The 18,354-nt window shown below is 47.3% G+C and overlaps 1 protein-coding gene across 1 annotated transcript in view; it reads left to right on the top strand.

The window, feature by feature from the left end:
* The window catches only part of EEPD1 (endonuclease/exonuclease/phosphatase family domain containing 1), a 204,560-nt gene that overhangs the window by 20,314 nt on the left and 165,892 nt on the right, over positions 1–18,354 (top strand). Inside the window, exons 2-3 of the mRNA XM_045792866.2 lie at positions 14,269–14,922; positions 15,574–15,743. The gene's annotated coding sequence lies outside the window, so the exon portion shown is untranslated. The remainder of the gene's footprint in view (positions 1–14,268; positions 14,923–15,573; positions 15,744–18,354) is intronic.

The raw sequence follows: 18,354 nt of genomic DNA, 5'->3' as shown, positions 1-18,354 counted from the left end.
ACCTTTTTATTCAGTTCGTCGGTCTTTCACTTTGTTCACATCTTTTATATCCTTTTGAGAAGAATTTTGCTTTTTTCTGAGTTTTCTATGTCTTGGATTCATTAGTCAAGTTTTAACTGCTCAGTTGAAACAATAACAAGAAATAAATTTCCCAGCAGAATGTTTTTTTAACTATGTCAGTGTGGGCTGGAGATAAGGAGGAAAATGACCAAAAGTCCTTGTCAAAGGAGAGGTAATTTGGAATAATTTGCAATTTGACAGAGTGTGGTTGATGGAGCCAGACAGGCGTGGGGTCAGCTCCCAGATTCACATTCACCAGGCCAGGATTTACTCTTACGGGCCTTGCATCACTTCTCTGTGAGATGGGGGTAGTGGCCCTGCAGGAATGTTAAGACTGGAGCTTGTGTGGGCAAAGTACCCAATATAATACCTGGCACATTGAAGTGCTCAATAAACGGTTTATTTAAAAAAGTCATACCTGCTTCCCCGTCTTCCCCACCGTCAGCTCTAGGCAACCACAATCTCTTCTCTGTCCCTGAATTTGCCTGCTCTGGACGTTTCATTTAAATGGAACCATACAATTTATGGTGCTTTGTGCCTGGCCTCCTTAGCTCAACATTCTATTTCCAAGGCTCCTCTATGTGGTACCGTGTATCTGTACTTCATTCGTTTCTGCCAACAAAATTTTCTATATAGATACACAACATTTTATTTATCAGTTGATGAACTTCTATGTTGTTTCTAATTTTTGGTTATTATGAATAATGCTGCCATGAATATTTGTAGACAAGTTTTTCTGGGGCTGTAGGTTTCAGTTGGTTCAAATGGTAACTTTATGTTTAACTTCCTGCCAGACTGTTTTCCAAAGCGGTTGCGACATTTTATACTCCTACCATCGGTGTATGAGGCCCCATTTCTCCACGTCCTTGCCAACAATTGTTGTCTTTTTATTTTAGCCCCTCTAGTGGGTGTGAAGTGGTATCTCCTTGTAGTTTTGGTGTTCGTTTCCTTGATGCCTAATGATGCGGTTGTTCGCTATTTGTATATTTTCTTTGGAGAAATGTCTATTCAGATCCTTTTTCATTTTTTAAATTAGTTTTCTTAAATTATTGAATTGTAAGTGTTCTTTGTATATTCTAGATATAAGGACCTTATCAGATATATAATTTGTAAATATCAGATGTATAATTTGCAAATATTTTCTCCTATTCTGTGGATTGTATTTTTACCTTCTTAGGGTGTAAACTGACGTCAGCCAAAGTTGACTTTTATTGGAAAGCAATTTCAGAGAGCCCTGGGTGTACAGATTTCGTTATCGGTCCCTCTTTCATTTCTCCATTCTTTCCTTCTCTCTCTCCAGACAGATTTCACTGCTCTGTCGGAGCTGACCAGCCCAGGCTGAGACCAATGCTTTAGTCCTATCCTAAGCTCCAAAAAGAGAGAATCTGATCCATTTTCATTTAGATGAACTGTAGCCAGGGAAGTCACTGTCATGTAATGGGAAGACAGCTCCAGGGGATTGTAGAAGGCTGAAAATATACCCCTAAATTTCTCTATTATCAAATTGAGCTTGTGCGCCTTTTTACAACAACTCTCTTTGTTTTGGCATCGCTGTGTCTGCGACAAGGGGATGGCTCAGGCGAGAAATGCATTAAATCATTTCTTCCCTGCCCCCCACCACCTGTGTTCAGGCAGTCATTCCAACCACCACTTGAAATCCCTAGTATGTGTCAGATATTGTACTCGGTGCTAAAGATATGGGTGTAACCCCAGTACATTTTGGGGCTCTGTATGGCTCAGTTTATGTACTGAGACATATTTTAAAACACACAGTTTATAATTAAACTTAATTAAAACCAAATTGTAATTTTTTACCGGCAAAAAGAATTAAGGAATATTAATGGGGAACAAATCCCCAACTCCTCAAACCCTTTCAAAATCTCTTTTCCTTCTTTTTCTAGCGAATAGTAGATGTTGTCAAATTCTGTTTGAACTTTTCCCAATGCCCGGTTTCTTCCTACAGCTCAGGGCCTCTTTCTTTCTACCCATGTTTACAGTGTTATCACAAACATTTTATAACTTGGCCGGTAAAGACTAAACTCTTTTTAGGGGGTAGGGAAAAGGGAAAATATGAGTAGGCAAAGAGAAATTCTCTTCGGCTAGTTAGGGATGGGAAGAGAGAAAGAACATATTTCTATCACACAGAGGTGAATGGGACCAGATACTTACCCGGTTTGGTAAAGTAGCCTGACCAGGAACACAGATTAAAAGCCAGCAAACCTCTTCTTGGGACAGGGCAATATATCAGGGAAAGCCACACAGAGGTTTGAGGGGTATGTCAAAAAGAGTAGCAGTCTCAAGAGGGGTAGAATTCGTCACATGGCCAAAGCATGACTTGGAGAGGAAATTTTATTGCTTCTGATTTACAAATGGGAAAAATTAGGTCACTTACACATCCAGTAAGACCCGATGAATAAATGGCAGAAGTAGAACTAGAATCCTCCTGTGGCTTTAACGACCACATTTTTAACCAATGAACCACACTACTGCTCTTAACGGAAACATCACTTTCTCCAAATGTTCCTGGCTACATGCAGATCCTGGGGCTCAGCCCACAGAATACATTGGACCTCACAATGATTGTGGTGAAGAAGGACTGGACCCTAATTTCAACACATCGTTATTTCCCATCTTACATCTGGAACGGACAAAATAGCACAGAAGTTTGGCTTTCTTTTGCAAGGAACTTAACTGGAATTTGAAAGAGATTTGTGGTGGCTTGACAAGGAAGCCTGGCTCTTTCAGCACGGGCCACCATCTGCCGTCCTGCACAGGAGCAGCTCTTCCTGGTGACTGTTTGCAGCCTGCCCACCCTCCGTCACTGCCTGGGGAGAGCCCTTCTTGCACTTGAGCTGCTGAGCATTTCGGATTGCTCCTGGGAAAAGTGTGCTCTGATGAGCGGAGAAAGAGGAGCATAAACCACATTTGAAGGGTAGCTGTCAAAAGGCCATCCATCCGCCTATATGTTTATTCATGATCTTTTTGGATTTTCCAATCAACCGAACTTGGAAGCTTGCCTGTCAATGCAGCCGGTGGAGACTCTCCTCAGTCTCTGACCCAGGAATCAAAGCAGAGCTCCCTTCCCTGCCAATGCACTGTCTGGGACGCCGGCCGGGTGCCCGGGGCTGGGAATGTTATTAGATGCTTGATAAATATGTGTTGAATCTTGCATAAATTCACTTCCTGAAACCTGTTCAGGGATGGTGAAAGGGCAGAGGGAAATGAGAAAAAGTGCCCTTGTCTTCTCCTAGGAGATTGATTTAGTTATTTTATTACAAATAGACATGCAAATTAGCATGTGCTCAGCGCTGGATGGAAATCCATCCATTAACTCAGATAAAATTCGAGATATTCCATTGGGTTACGTTTTTAGGAATTTAAAAGTGACATATCTATAAAACTGAAAGCTAGAAAAACTCCAATGTGATCAAAGATCTATCTGAACAAGGAGAAGATATGGTCTTGACCCCCAAGGGGTGCATGTGACAAATGCTGAATCATCCCCCCTAGATATACTATCGTGAAGAACACCAGTCCTATGGGAGTTGGCAGGAATTAGTAAGTTGGGAGGGGGGCACCTGGGTGGCTCAGTCAGTTAAGCTTTGGCTCAGGTGGTAACCCTGGGGTCCTGAGATGGAGTCCCGCCTCGGGCTCCCTGCTCAGTGGGGAGTCTGCTTCTCCCTCTCCCCCCCAGCTTGTGCTGTCTTGCTCACTCTCAAATAAATAAAATCTTTAAAAAAAGAAGGAGAAGAAGAAGAAGTCGGGAGGAATGAGATCATTTGGGCCGGAGGTGGCCAGGGATTTTATTTATGCAGGGGGACCCAACTGAGCTAGCTAGCCTGTAGGGGGGGCTTTCTGGAGGAAGCGTCTCTGGAACTAAATCTTAAAGAATGAGACAAAGACAATGAAGGATAATTCCAAGCAGAAGGAACAGCATGAAAGGGCTTTGGGAAGAGAAAGAGGTTCGGTTTTGCTGTAGTGAGAGATCTCAGAGACGAGGCCATAACCACGTGAAGGGCAGATCACAAACAGTTTTGTAGACTTTGCTGCAGGAGCTGCCAAGCAGAGGCTGGAGGCAGGGAGTCCCATGAAGTTACCTGATGCGAGTAAATAGCAAAGAAGGGCTCTTTGGCTTTGATAGTGGAAAGAAATGAGACAGATGGGGAGACCTGTGGGTACTTCGGGTGTCAGTGAGAGTCCGAGGTAAAATGTTCTTATGGGCGCAGTCAGCCTGGTAGTGACTAACGCCATACACCACGGGCTGTGACGGGGCTGAGATCTTCCCCTAATTGCAGGGTCATGAAATAGCCTGCTGCCAGGTAGATGCTGACGGAAGACCAAAGACTCCTGAGTCAGGGACCAGAGACTTTATGACTCATGGCAACAGCAGGGTCCAGAGTGTCAGCTGTCATACCTGCTCCCCGAGCCCCATGGCCCACAGGGGCTGCACAGCTGGGTCCCGCTGGACCTCCCCACACGCAGTGGGTCACCCACAGGAAAGGAATGATGGGTCTGCGGTGCCCACCGCCTTAGAGCAGGGCGATCTTTGTCCAGGAGGAAGACGTGACCTCATCCCTCAGGGGTGCTTGCTGCAAACACAATGTGGGGAAACAGCCTGGGACCGGCTAAAGAAAGATCAATGCCCCTAGTAAGATGTGTAGGAGTGCCAGCTGAGAGGACCGAGGATCGGAGTTCAGTTCCCAGCTCTGGCTCTGGTGAACATGGGTAGCAGACTTAACCTCTCTGAGCCTTGGTTTCCTCATAGACAAACTGGATACTTTAGAGTTTGGGGGGGGGTTGTTAAATGAGGTCGTATGTATACAATATGGCACAAGAGCTGGTATACAGCAAGAGCTCAGTAAACATTAGCTGCTAGAGTTATTCTCTCTCACTCTCTCTCTCACACACGCCAATGTTTCAGGGACTCTGTTTTGTAATTCTGAAACCTTCTGTATTCAGTTTCCATGTGGTTGTCCCCACCAGGTTCTGCCTTTGCCCAGCTTCCTCAGGCTGAACCCTCTAAGTGGACAGTGCAAAGGGCCAGAGCAGCTATCCTCCAGAAGCTGTGGGGGATCATCCTTAGCCCAGCAGGAACCCCCTCAGCCAGGGGCACCCACCACCTCTTCAAAACCCAGCTAACCACTGATGGACACTGAGGACAAAAGTCTGGCCTCCTTGTCTCATTGTGGTGTCAACTCCATATGTGGAGTCCATCTTGCTCCAGAGCTCCCCATGGGAAGGCTGAAGCTAGACACCAGCTGAGACCACATCCCTGCCTTCCCCTTCCTCTCTCACTCCCCGTGTCTTGAGAGCACCCCCTCACTAAATCAAGTGCCCTGAATCCCTGCCTCAGGCTCTTGGCAGCTCCTTGGGAACATGGCTCAGGACTGACCATCTGCTTAGTTCTTGATGCAGACTTCACCTCAGACACCGTCTTTCAGGACTTGGCTCGATGTTGTGGAGCCCACCAGGGCAACTCTTGCTCTCAACCCTAGCTCCCCAGTCTCTGGCACAGGGAGAAGAACCAAATTCCTGCTTGAATAAGATAGGAGTTTAGAGAATACTAAAGTCATGAAGCATCCAACCCCTCCTTGACTTCTCCAGGCCATATTTGTTCCCATTCTGCCTGCGAAGTTGTTGCTCCATGTTTGACTTTCCTGCCTTCTCATTTGGCCACGAGCACCTAGGGGGCAGGACTTACAACCGAGTGGTGGCCGCATCCTCAGCATTCAACAAGGGCCTGCACGCAGTGGGTGTTCAGCAAACGTTTGAGGAACTGCATTTACCCAGAGTGAAAATCAGTGACAGCCAGGACCACCAAAGAAAGCAGACGGCAGATGGCCAAAGTGAAGGGTCCTGGAGGGACCCACCAAGAGACGGGCCCCCCTGGGAAGACGGAAGATCCCAAGGAGAAGCAGCTGCCAATGACTGGACGTAACGTGCACCAGACATGCTGCCGTGGGTGCCCTGTAGATGCTCATTTAGTTCTTAAGATCATCCGCGGTACGTTCTCTTATCCCCTTTTTACTAATGAGCTCAGAAGTAACTTGACGAGTATAAAGAGTGAGAAAGTGGCAGAGTCCGATTTCAAGCTCTTGTCTGGCTGTTCTCTTTCCATTCTGACAGCGTCTTAAATAACATCCTGGAGAGTCTGGAATTGCTCTTCCAGGAGTCTGAATCCCTACGGATGCTGGAGCTAGGCAAGGCTGGCTGGCAGCGGAGTGGCAGGCCGGCCATGTGGCCGCTGGATGGAGGTGGATGGGGAGTTGGGGAATAGATCTCCTCTTTTATGGGACCTGACAGGAACATCACAGTGGCCATGAGGAGCCAGCAACAGAGGCCGAGCTGATGCAGTGGATTGTCCAGCGTGACACAGAGCAGCCAGGCTGGGCGCCCGATCTGCTCAGACCTTCTGGCTCTGGGTGGCGGGAGCCCTGGGCGCTGAGCTGTGTGACTCTCGCTGGGCTCCATTTCTCATCAGCTGAGGGAACGGGCTGGCTGTGAAGCTTTCTTCCAGCTCCGAGTCCCGGGTTCTCAATCAGTGAAAGGTCTGATGCTTCCCATCCCTCTTTGCTCCTCTCTGTGTAAATCCTGGGCTGACGACCAGCGATCCAAGTCCCTCAGCCCAGCCAAGGCGACAGAAAGCCTGACTTTCTCAGCCTTGAAAAGAGCTGACAGGCTGTTCTCTGGGCTCCCCTCTGCAGGCAGCATTGACAAGGGCTGGAAGAGGGGGACTTTGGCACGGGAGCCTTCTCAAGTTGTTCCACAGAGGACCTCTTCTCTTTCCCAGGCATGGTGACAAATACTGCTGCTCCCTCTGGCTGGAAGGGCCAAGGGGGTGCGGACAAGGTTCCCATGCCTGGGCTCTTAGGAAAATTGCAAACGAAGGAAAAAATGCTCATGGGCTTTTGGCTCTGCTTCTTGACCTGATGCCAGATGGCCACTAGGTTCAAAATGACATCACTATTGACTATCTGAGTAATTTCTCTGTTTGACCGTCTTGAAAGAATAGCTACCTTGGCAACGGATTGTTATCAGTTCCTTAATGATTTGGGCTGAGGAACAAGTTTCCTTTATGTTGAAAACCAGTGGCCGGAGCACTGGACCTGGCTGTACCCCCCACCCCATTGCTGAGCGGATGCTACAATGTTAGGAAACAGAGCTGGGTTTGACAGCCGCGCTTGTCTGTTGAGCAGCAAGGGCCAGGTCGGCAGAGCGGGGATTCCCGGTGTCACCTGCCCTCCCAGCAGTGGGCTGCTCACTGAAGGCTGCTCAGCTCTGCAGGAGGATCTGACGTGACACATCCAGCACTGCCCCGAGTGCAGTCACCCTCGGGTCCTGCCAAGGCCACTGGGAGTCTGGTTCCTGATACTTCTGCTCTCTCTGGCTTCTTGCTGCATCCATCACTCGATCACTGGATGCCATGCATTGTCCTCTGGGCTTCAGATGAATTTAAAAAGCAGGATGGATTATCCAGGAAGTATCTTAAAAAACAAACAAACTAGGAGATTCACAGCAAACAGTTGGCAGAGAAAGGTGCAGCGTGGTTTTTAAGGGCCATGTGGAATTGTAGAAGGTGGGGGGAGCGTCGAAGGCGAGCAGACGATGCTCAGAAAGTTGAGAGGCTTTGCCCAAAGCAACACGGCTGCCAAGTGGCGAGGCTGGGATTTGAAGTGTGCCTCACTGCCCTGTAGGGGGTGAAATACTGGGCTACGTCAGTGAGAGCTAGCAGAGCCCTGAATGTGCTTTTAAAAAAACAACTCTGCATAATAGCAAGCATCTCTGCACCTTGACCATGCAGGGGGTCACCAGCGGTGCTGAAGGAATGAGCGGTTGGCCAGTACGTGGCTCTGAGGTTCTCTCGCTGCACATAAGCACAGAGGGACAGAGCCACCCCGCCCGCTCCTGACGTTTGATCTTGGGCTTCAGTGCGAGAAAAGCTTCCAAGCTCCGGCAGACCTCCCTAAAGCCTCCCAAAGGCTTCCTGCAGGTAGCAGAAAGGCTGCCCAGGCCAGCTTGTCCAGCTTTGGCCGACAAAAAGAGGTCACATTCAATCCTCTAAATCCAGGGAAGAAAAGGCAAGGGGACCAGAATTATTAAAGGCCAACTGTTTTGGGGCCTATGCTTTACATATGTCATTTCATTTCTAATTTACCATGAGCCTACGGGTAGTTATTATTGTGCCCAGTTTACAGATCAGAACACTGAGGTCCAGAAAGGACAAAGAATTTGGGTTAATAGAATGAAGCTTTTATTGTGTATAGCAGATACTGAAATCCAGCCATGGTCTTTATCTTATAAATACCTTGGGTTGGAAGTAAGGACACTCAGCAGGGGAAGCAGGGGCCACATCTGCAGAGACTGAGCACTGACGGAAGATGGAGAAGGAAAACTCTGCTGCTTTCGATAAGTAACTGAAATCTGAAAAAGGAGTTTCCTCTACACTGTCTTTACGAGAAGGCCAGTACCTTGGACGCCCCCTCCACAGTCACTGCAGGGCTGTGGCCAAAGGCACGGGCTGGGGCCAGACCCCTGGGGTGAGAACTCTAACCCTGAAAGTGCCTAGCTGAGCAACCTTGAGGCAAGTCACTTATTGTCTCCAAACCTCAGTTTCCGTATCTGGAAAGTGGGGATAGTAACAGTCCCACCTCATGGGGTTATATGAAGCAATTCATGTGAATATTGAAATCAATAAATACTAGCTATTATTATAATTTTTCCTTTGACGGATAAATGGAAAGCTTCTTTCGCAACAAACCTGTTGTCCTGTATTTTGTTATAAATGGGTCAATGAGGGGCCCCTGTGTGGCTTCCAACTCTTGGTTTCGGCTCAGGTCGTGATCTCAGGGTCATGAAATGGAGCCCCATGTCGGGTTCTGTGTTCAGAGCGATGTCTGCTTGAGACGCTCCCTCTTCCTCTCCCTCTCTCCCTCCCCCCTCAAATAAAATACATAAATCTTTTAAAAAATGGCTCAACATTGAGCTCAATTCCTATGTCAAAAGCATTTTCCACATTATGTGGAATCTCTAAATCCTTGAAACAGTTTGAGTGTTGGAAGTGACCTTCGTTTTTGTTGTGGTAGAAAATTTTTGTTTGCCTTTAATTGGTTTGAAAGGAAAAGTTGATGGAGGGTGGGCGTGGAAAGCTAGGAGTGGGCAAGAGGAGGAGGTCCTGGATGACTGGTTGACTATCAGTGTCCCCACCAGTGCTGGGAACTCAGAAATGACAGACTACTTCCTGTGTGGCCCCAGTCCCACCACTGACAAGTAGCGCTTTACAACTTTGGATGGAAAAGAGAACAATAAACAGTCTGGAAGGACTTCTGACACAAGAGCTAATTTCTCAGCAGAATCTAGACCGTCAAAGATGAACGAACGCAAAACAGGAAGCAATGAGAAAAATGACCTCTGTGTTCAAATGAGAGAATATTCTGGCATCCCTGGATTTCATGTTAAGAAATTAGGCCTTTACCCCAGACTGCAGGGCAACTTGAACAAAATGCAGTCTGATGAAGAGTGTGGTATGCAGAAACAGGTCACAGTTACAAGCTCCTGGTCAGCAGTTGGACATAGTGGCCCAAACGTGAATTTCTCAGCCTCTTTGTGGATGAACTTTTTCTCCCTCAGTTTTTATATGAAATCGATCAAATCTCAGGGCTATGAAAAACCTTTCCCTTGTCAAATCTCCCAGCCCCAATTATATCGTGAGATGGAGAGATTTTATTCCTCAGGCTTTGTCTTGGAGAGAACACCAGATAGTTGGGGGAGAAATTGCTTGATATGTCTCTTGGGAAGGAGAAGTAGTCCCCAAAGACATAGTCAAGCACTGAAGTAAAAGGGACAAAAGAGATTTGTGTTGCTCCTGAGAGGGAAGGGGAGGTGAGGGAAGGAGTATGTGTAGTTGGTTCCTACCCCACCACTTTTTTTTTCCCAGTATAATTAACACACAGTGTTGTATTAGCTTCAAGTGTAAAATATAGTGATTCAACAATTCTCTACATTCCTCAGTGCTCATCAGAACAAGTGTTCTCTTGATCCCCTTCACCTATTTCACCCATCCCCCACCCACCTCCCCTCTGATAACTATCAGTTCTCTATGTTAACAGTCTGTTTTTCGGTCTCTTTTTTTCTTTGTTCATTTGTTTTGTTTCTTAAATTCCACATGTGAGTGAAATCATATGGTATTTGTCTTTCTCTGACTTTTTTTCACTTAGCATTATACCCTTTTTAAAAAAGATCTTATTTATTTAGAGAGAGCATAAGTGGGGGGAGGAGCAGAGGGAGAGAGAGAATCCTCAAGCAGACTCCCTGATGAGTGTGGAACCCAATGCAGGGCTTGATCTCACAACCCTGAGATCATGACCTGAGCCAAAATCAAAAGTTGGACATTTAACCGACTGAGCCACCCAGGTGCCCCAGCATTATACTCTTTAGATCCATCCGTGTTGTTGCAAATGGCAAGATTGCGTTCTTTTTTTTATAGCTGAGGAATATTCCATTGTATGCATCTATCCACTTATCTATTGGTGGACACTTAGGTTGCTTCCATAATTTCCCACGACGCTTTTATATTCACTGCAGTGGCTGACTTCAGGCCGTGCTCGGTGTGGGTGAATTTTAATTGTGTAGGGTAGAAGCTGGCAAAGGGGCTGAGCTTTGCACTGAAGTGATGTGTGTGAAATGGAGAGGGCAGGCTGTGAGCTAGAGGGGCAGCTTGGGGTCTGGATTACAGATAGTTACCCACCGGCCACGTCTGCCATCCCAGTAGCACCTCTGAACACCGAGTGGGGCCCCGCTCGAGAGTCTGAGCTGCGGGTGGACGTGTAGACGGGCCTGGCTGCCTGGAGCCTGCTGCGGAGGCTGCAAGATTCTCATTCACTACCACCAAGCGGGGCATTGTATTTTCCCAAGTCTGTTGGATGGTCAGAGCCCCATGCCACTCAAGCCAACGCTCCCTCTCTCAGATGCACTTAAGGCAAACTTCCAGTTCACCCCAGAGCCATATTGCACGTGCTGTTGGGTTTGAACTGGGGCTGCAATGACCAATTCAGTGAGGTATGCACACCAACTTTCTTTTGAAGGCATTGAAGACCCTACCAACCTTTCATTGGCCGTGCATTCCTCCAGCACCAACTCAAGATTCACCCCAGAATTGCATTTCCAGGTAACCACAACTTAGTTGCAGTTACTGATGTCAGTAAGAACTGAGAATCCCAGCCTGGCCACTTTCTGGTTGTGTAGCCTTTGACAAGTGACTTGACCATTTTAGACCTATATTAATTTTCTTAACTGAAAATGAGCATGTGTGAGAAGTGTTCAGCAAATGTTTGGCACATAAAGTGTCCTTAAGGAATGATAAGTTTTGGGAAAGTTTGTAGACTCTCAAACCATGAATAACTCATAATTAAACAAGCTGGCATCCACCTACTATTCATAAAACAAATAGATGAAGTATGAATTTATTGATAAATGACTTAAAATTTTATTTAAATAAAAGGTATCTGCTGCACAAAAGGATTCCTCTTTAACTTTCCAAAATTGTTCATCTCTAATGGCATTCAAATCTTCCTAAAGCATCACTTCTGTTGTGTTATTCTCCTATGCAGACATTTTCATCTTTCTCTGTGCTGGCTGAACCCTGGGGCCCCCTCTATAGCCTAGCACCCTGGGTCCATGGCAGAGACAACCCAGTGCCCTTATGAAGCCCTCCTCATCACACCCCTGCTGCAGGCATGTTGGTCAACCTGCTCGTCTAAAAAGCATGCTCTGTCATCCAGAGAGAACGGCCATCCTGTTCCTTAAGCCACTGGACTTGGAAGAAGTTAGTCATAAGCAGGGCAGTGAGAGGAGGATGGGCCGAGTGGAGACGGACCCCTGGGTGAAGGGGGACGGGAATGGGGGGGTAAAGAGGGGGTGGGTCGTCACTAGCTGGGGGAACAGCCAGAAATGACTGTTGGTAATGAAGAAATGAATGCAAAAATGAGGAAATACAGCTACAAGAACAAGAATTTTGGTGGAGCGGCCAGAATCCTACATGTTGTCGTGGCCCATAATCTCCAGCAGCACTGGGTGGAATCTGCCAGTCCAGCTCGTATGCTCTCCCCTTCTGCACCATAATCTTCTTAGGCCACTCTAACGCTCAGTAAAGATAATAAACACACTGTCTTGTGCCAATTGTGTTTGAGAGAATAAAGGAAGGGACCAAGAGGGGTGAAGCTGACCTTGAAGGGCAGTCCATCACAGAAAAGTCTGGATCATCAACAGAAAGCCTAAATAGTATGGGAGAAACTAGAGCAGTGGTCCAGGGAGAGCACTGACAAGCAAACCTCAACCCCAGACATTCCCATTTTCCCTTTTGGCTTTCCCGCCCTCTCCCCATCCCTCACACCTTCCCCGTCTCCCTTTAACTTGTAGTCTGTTTTGTTCTTTCCTGTGAGAATGAAGGTGCTGGACGTTAGACCTGAAAGCCATTTTGACAATATCTAGAAGCAAACTCAGGGCTCCCATTTGTCCCTCTCCAGTCGTCCACTGTGCAACCTGGTCTTGGTGTCGCCTTCCCACTGAAACAGTCCAGGAGTACTGACTGATTTTGCAAGAAGAAATAGCTGTGGTTCAAATCTCTTGCTCAATTTTTCAGATCTGGAGATTTTGCCACACAACCATTCCAACGCCAAGAATTTGTACCCCTGAGGCTTTCCTCTCGTCATTTAAGATTTTCAAGAAGATAATTTAGCCTCAGTACTGGTTGCCAGATTGACAGCCTTAAAAACAAGAGGTGAAATCCAATCTGGATGGAGCCTGTGCCCGTTGTCTATTTTTAGGGGAAAGATTATTCACCCATATGGCTAGCTGGGAAGAGAGTGGGGGTGGGGGTGGGGGTAGGGTAGAGAATTAAAATGGCCTTGACCCTAAATCTCCTGCTCTCAGTGAGGGGGTGGGGGTGGAGGGAGGGGAGGAGTGGAGGGTGGAAGGGACAGGAATTGTTCTGGGTTTGGGAGGCGTGTAACCCAGAGTTTCCCAAAAACAATTGGATACTTTGCAGAGTGATAAAAATAATCCTTCCTTCTAAAAATAGCCCCCCCTGGAACCAGAGGCCTGGATTTAATTACAGTCACTATGTATTGAGAATGTACCGAGGTACCCAGGCCCGAGCTGGTTCTTTGCAGATATCATCTGGTGCAACCCTGCCCTGACCCCACGAGGCAGGTACTTCTAGCCCCGCTGACAAATGGGCACATTGAGGGTCTGAGCAAAAAATCAAAGTCAGCTCGTCACTTAACCTCAAATGGTTTCTGTTTTCCTCAAATGTCCTCAGCCAGAAGTTCCCACACCTCAATGCACAGTAGAATAAATGGAGGAGCTTTAAGATAAATATATATATATTATAAATATTATAGATATATAAATATGTATTTATATATATGTGTGTGTGTGTGTATAAATAAACTCCTGGGATCTACCCCAGTTCTGCTAAACCACAGAGTTGGGTAGGGGCAGAAATGTTTTTTTTAAGTTCCCGATATGATTTGGATGGACGGGCTGGTTTGTGACAGCCGTCTGAGATGCAGATGGGAACAGGGTGATTTCAGGAGTGCTCAAGGACTGCCATCGCCCTGTTCTTCAGCCTTGGGCCCTCAGTGTCCTCCCATTACTCTCTCAGTCCCTCCGCTGAGTCAGACTCCCTCTGATCTCGGAGCTGTCCCCTCCATCCTCACGTCTCTGCTCGGATGTCCCCTGCTCATGGCAGTCAACCCTGTCTGACTGACAACCCTGTCTCACACCTGAATAGTGTGACAGGTCTCGGCCCTATTCTCTCAGAACACATCACAATCTGTAATTGTACGTCACAGGAGTCTAACAAATTGATGGTGGTCTCATCTGTTAGTAAGCGCCATAAAGGTGGGGACGAGGTCCCTTCTACCTAAAATTGTACCTCCTGGGCCTTCGATGCCTGAAGAGGGGGACTGAGGGACAACCTGGGAGGGTTCAGAAGCCGGGGGAGGGGAGCGCAGTTCCAGGCCTGGGTTTGAGCTAATGTCCTGCAGGACCGTTTGGCAAGCCCTCCTCCTCTCTGAGATGCTGTCTCCTCACACGATGAAAGAGGTTTTTTGACCTTTTAGGCTTTACTCTTCGGAAGCCATGGAGACATAGGGTCCAAGAAGATTCGTGGAAAGTAAGTGGCCTTTTTTGGTTGCCCTTTTTCGGCAGATGCCGCGGTTCTCGTGCTGTTTGCGCGCAGACGCCCAGTAGATGTGTTTCTGAGTGAGCTGTTCGTGTTCCTGTGAGACTTCGTGACCTTCCGAGTGAACGACCTGGCAGGGCCCACACTGATACTGAAGAAAGGAACTGCTGGAGAATTCTCATACGGGGTTCAGCGAGAGTACGGCAGCGTGACCACATGCGTGAGTCCACGCGGCAGAGACTCAGACAACAAAGAAACTTCTCCGACTCAAGTCCTAAAATCATTTCTTCTTCTTCATAGTTGTTTCTGGCGTTCTGCTAGCAAGCACTTACAGAATGACTCGATCTAGTTCAATCTTGTCTTCTCAGTGTGACTACCGTTGTGTGTATTTGTGTATTGTTAACCTTAATCCTCTGCGGAGTATTTCCAAATGACCGTGAAGATGGAGTTACTCTTCTAAACAGCTTGCTCTCATTGTAAGCACTGGGGGTTTGTGCTGGGAATCCTGGCGGCGCCGAAACTTCACCAGAAGAGCTAGAAGAGGTTCCATTTGTCCTCTTGTCAATCTGAGGCCACGTACTGTGAGCATTAAGAGGAAAGCAGAAAGAGGAAGTACGCTGAACCTATCGAGGTCCTTCGGTTTTGTGGATCTGTTGAAACTCACTGCAGTGGCCAGTTGGGTTGGTGCTGTTTACTTTATTTTCCTGGGTTTTGAGCTAATGTCCTGCAGGACAGTCTGGCTCTGCACTTCTTACCAAAGCAGCATGTCTGTCCGTGTGTACTAATGGCCAGAGTTCCCGTGGGGGGGGGCCAGCCCCGTGGCTGCTGACGGGCCCACGCCCCAGCCTCCCACAGGTGTGCTCACCACCGCACGCAGAGCACGGGAGGGGACAGCTATCTTGATTCTGCTTTGCAAGTGCTATCTTTGTACTTCCTCATTTTTCTTGATAATGTTCTCATGCCACCAACATTGGGACCCAGCGATTGTGCAAGGCAGACGATTTGCCTTTATTTGCAAAACACAGAACTGCAGTGGATGATGGGAGTGCATCATTCATATGCAAGGGTCTTTCAGGAGGGCAGGGTAGCTAGCAACTGTAACTCACCGTGGCATGGCAAAGACGCTGTCTTTGGTCTCTGGGTCCATAAATGTTCTAGAAAAAAATAATGCTTCAGAGACTCATCTGCATCGCGGTAGCAGAATTCGGTATAATAGCATGCTGCACAGTAGTAACAGAATTCAGTTCTTTAATCTAAAATAAGAATCTAGTAACAGGCTTGTTTTCCTCGTTTTCACAACGCAGAACTTTGCCTTGTTCGTTTCACCACAGTTCCAGCAAGTTCCTGCCCATAGCCCATCTGAAGGATCAACTTGCCTCACATACCTCAGGGAATTCAGCGGATGAAATCAGTAGAACTAACCAAGAAGTCGAAGGCTAACGTTCTTAAGTTCTGCTTCCCTCTCTTTGTTGCATGAAAAGATGTCCCTGACGTCAATAAAGTAAGTAATGGTATTTTCACGGCGGCACGCTACGGTAAGCTGTCTGTAAGAGGTATAGCCTATGCGTTTGAGGTTTAAGGAGTACTAAAAACTAACATCATAGAAAAACAGTTTAATTTAAGCATGTTCATGCAAATCTGAGGAGGTTTAAAAAGACATTAATCCTTGAGACAAAGTGTCTGGTTCGCTCATGCTCCCTATGCCGTACTACCCTCGCAGAAGCTTTCACAGCACTGGATGGCTGGTGTCCGGAATCTGTGACAGCCCACGACGGGTCCTATATATTACACGGTTGAGGGTATTATATTGCTGCAAATTTGGTTTGGTAAAGCTTTGCTTGATTTAGAGGTTAAGCAGAAATGTTCTCTTTTCAACGAAGTAATTTCTGTGGTGAAATGGTTTAAATTGAAGTGACATAAAACAATTATTTTCATCTAAAAATCTATTATATCACAGCTGTAATTCAAGGAGAGAATGCTGCGCTCTCGTCTGATTAGCAATTTGTTTAGATTTTCCCTGGGAACGTTGTTCTGCTAAGAAGGTCACACATCTCGTACGATGTACACAAACACATGCCTTCGGCCTCATACAACTTTACTTCCTGTCACTTATCCTTTGAGGCTGATTTCCAGGCCTTTCTACTAGAGTAGAATGTACCACCTCTTCCCCGAACGGCAGCCCCTTCCCCCACCCCCACCAAGCCCCTGTCTTCAGAGAACGAATCTGAAGGTTCCACTGTGCAAATCCTCCCCATCGCCAGTCTCACAGGACCGTTCTTCACCTCCAGGGAGGCCAAGCGAAGAGACTCAGGTTAATTTGTCTGAAAGCACCAAGTCAATACAAGTAAACCCCCGCCCCCCAAATGACGAGGAGCAGTTACGTGGTAGAGGTGCAGAATATTCTTTCCCAGGTCAGCAGCAGTGTTGAGCAAGCCCTGGATCTGTTGGCCCAGGGAGCCCAGCTACAGAAGTTAGCCCTCCAGGTGACCCTCCGGGGCTGGGCTAACCTGTCTGGCTACTCCATGTCTTGTGTATTTGAGGCCTGTGGCCTGGACACATCTGAAACGCCTAATTAATGCAGAGGATCCCAAAGGGGCATTGCCACAGAAGCTAGTTCCCCGGGGCCGCACTCTCTGAGGGTCGTTTTCCAAGATCTCTAGTGTTGGGCTGTCCTCGTGGCAGAAATTCCACAATGACAGATTCGACCTTCCTTCCCTGGTATAGTTATGCTCCCTGAGAGAAAAATGATACGTTGGGTCATTCCTTTAATCCAGCACCTCACCGCGGTGCTGAGGAATGGTAGTCATTGTTTCATACACCTTTGTGTCTTGCCATCTATCAAGCTGTCCCCGAACTGTATCTCTAAATTCCCTGATTCTTTCGAGTAATTCGGGTCCCAAGATTTGGAAGATAGCTCAGCTAAGAGAAAAATTCTCAACCATAAAAAATTGAAAAAAAAAAAAAAAGGGAAACCCAAAGCAATTAAAGCTTTAATTTTTTATGATCCATGTTCCTATAAATGTAAATGACTAATAGACATCATGAAATATTAACCAAGTCAGTGATCCAGGATTATGTATGGTGCCAAATTGCTCCCTATTGTCAATGAAAAAGCTATCAGGCAGCAGTTTCTGAAAACAAACACAAGCTTCTAGATGTCCCGGCAGGGGAGTGAGAGCCCACTCCAGGCCTCATTTTTCATAAGGGCCAGTCCTGAATGGATCGGAAGGCTACTCTGGACTCCAGACAGGGCAGTAAAGGGGGGGGAGGCAGGAAGATGGGGCCCAGACCTACAGGAAATCTATGGGGGGCTGTAATCCGATGTAGCAGGTGCCTTCGTAGACGGGGCGCCTCTAACCAGGATTAAATTCTGGAGCCAAATGTGTTCATGTACCAGTGGATTGTATTAGAGGGGAGGTCCTGCTAGAGGTTCAACTTGTTTTATTATTGTCTTTATTTCAGCAAAATAGGTTATGGGCCCTATCACACTGTAGTGAGTGCTGAGAATAGTCTTGGAGGCATGAGTGTGGCCTCTGGAAAGGGTGTTTGGGGCCCTGGAAGTCACAGCAGATGGCCTCCTGTAGCGGACAGGCTGTCCTGGGAGAGAGGAGAGTTCATTTAGAGGAAGGCGGTGTGTGGCCCTGCATTCCAACTACTTGGAACCAGCTTAAGCCCTGGGAAGAGGTCAAGCATGCAGAGCTGACATTCAGGGAGCAGAGGCTAGAGCACCCCGGTAGGCTTAGGGCCGAGGGTGTGTGATTGTCTTCCCTAAGAGAACCGGTGCGCTCTGGACAGGCTTCCCAGCTGGCAAAGGGGTTTCTCAGCAGGGGAGGGCAGAACTGGGGAATAGTCTTCAACAGTGACACCACGTGTCAGGGAGAAAGACCACCAGAACTAAACAGATTGGCTCTAGTTCTCTCTTCTGCTGGAATTGGAAGCTGGGACAACCTGCTTTGAGGACAATTAGGGTGGAGCAGGACAAGAAGTCTCAATGGGAAATACATTCTGATCATAGGGTATATGGTACGAGTAATTATTTTGTGGCAGAAACTGTTGTCTGCTGACCCAATAATCGTCTGGAAGAGCCTTTTCTGGAAGAACTCCACCCCCCA

The sequence above is a fragment of the Ursus americanus genome, chromosome 3, assembly GCF_024610735.1.
Source record: "Ursus americanus isolate L20-20 chromosome 3, mUrsAme1.1.p, whole genome shotgun sequence".
Lineage (NCBI taxonomy): Eukaryota > Metazoa > Chordata > Mammalia > Carnivora > Ursidae > Ursus > Ursus americanus.
This window is presented reverse-complemented; position numbering and strand designations above follow the sequence as displayed.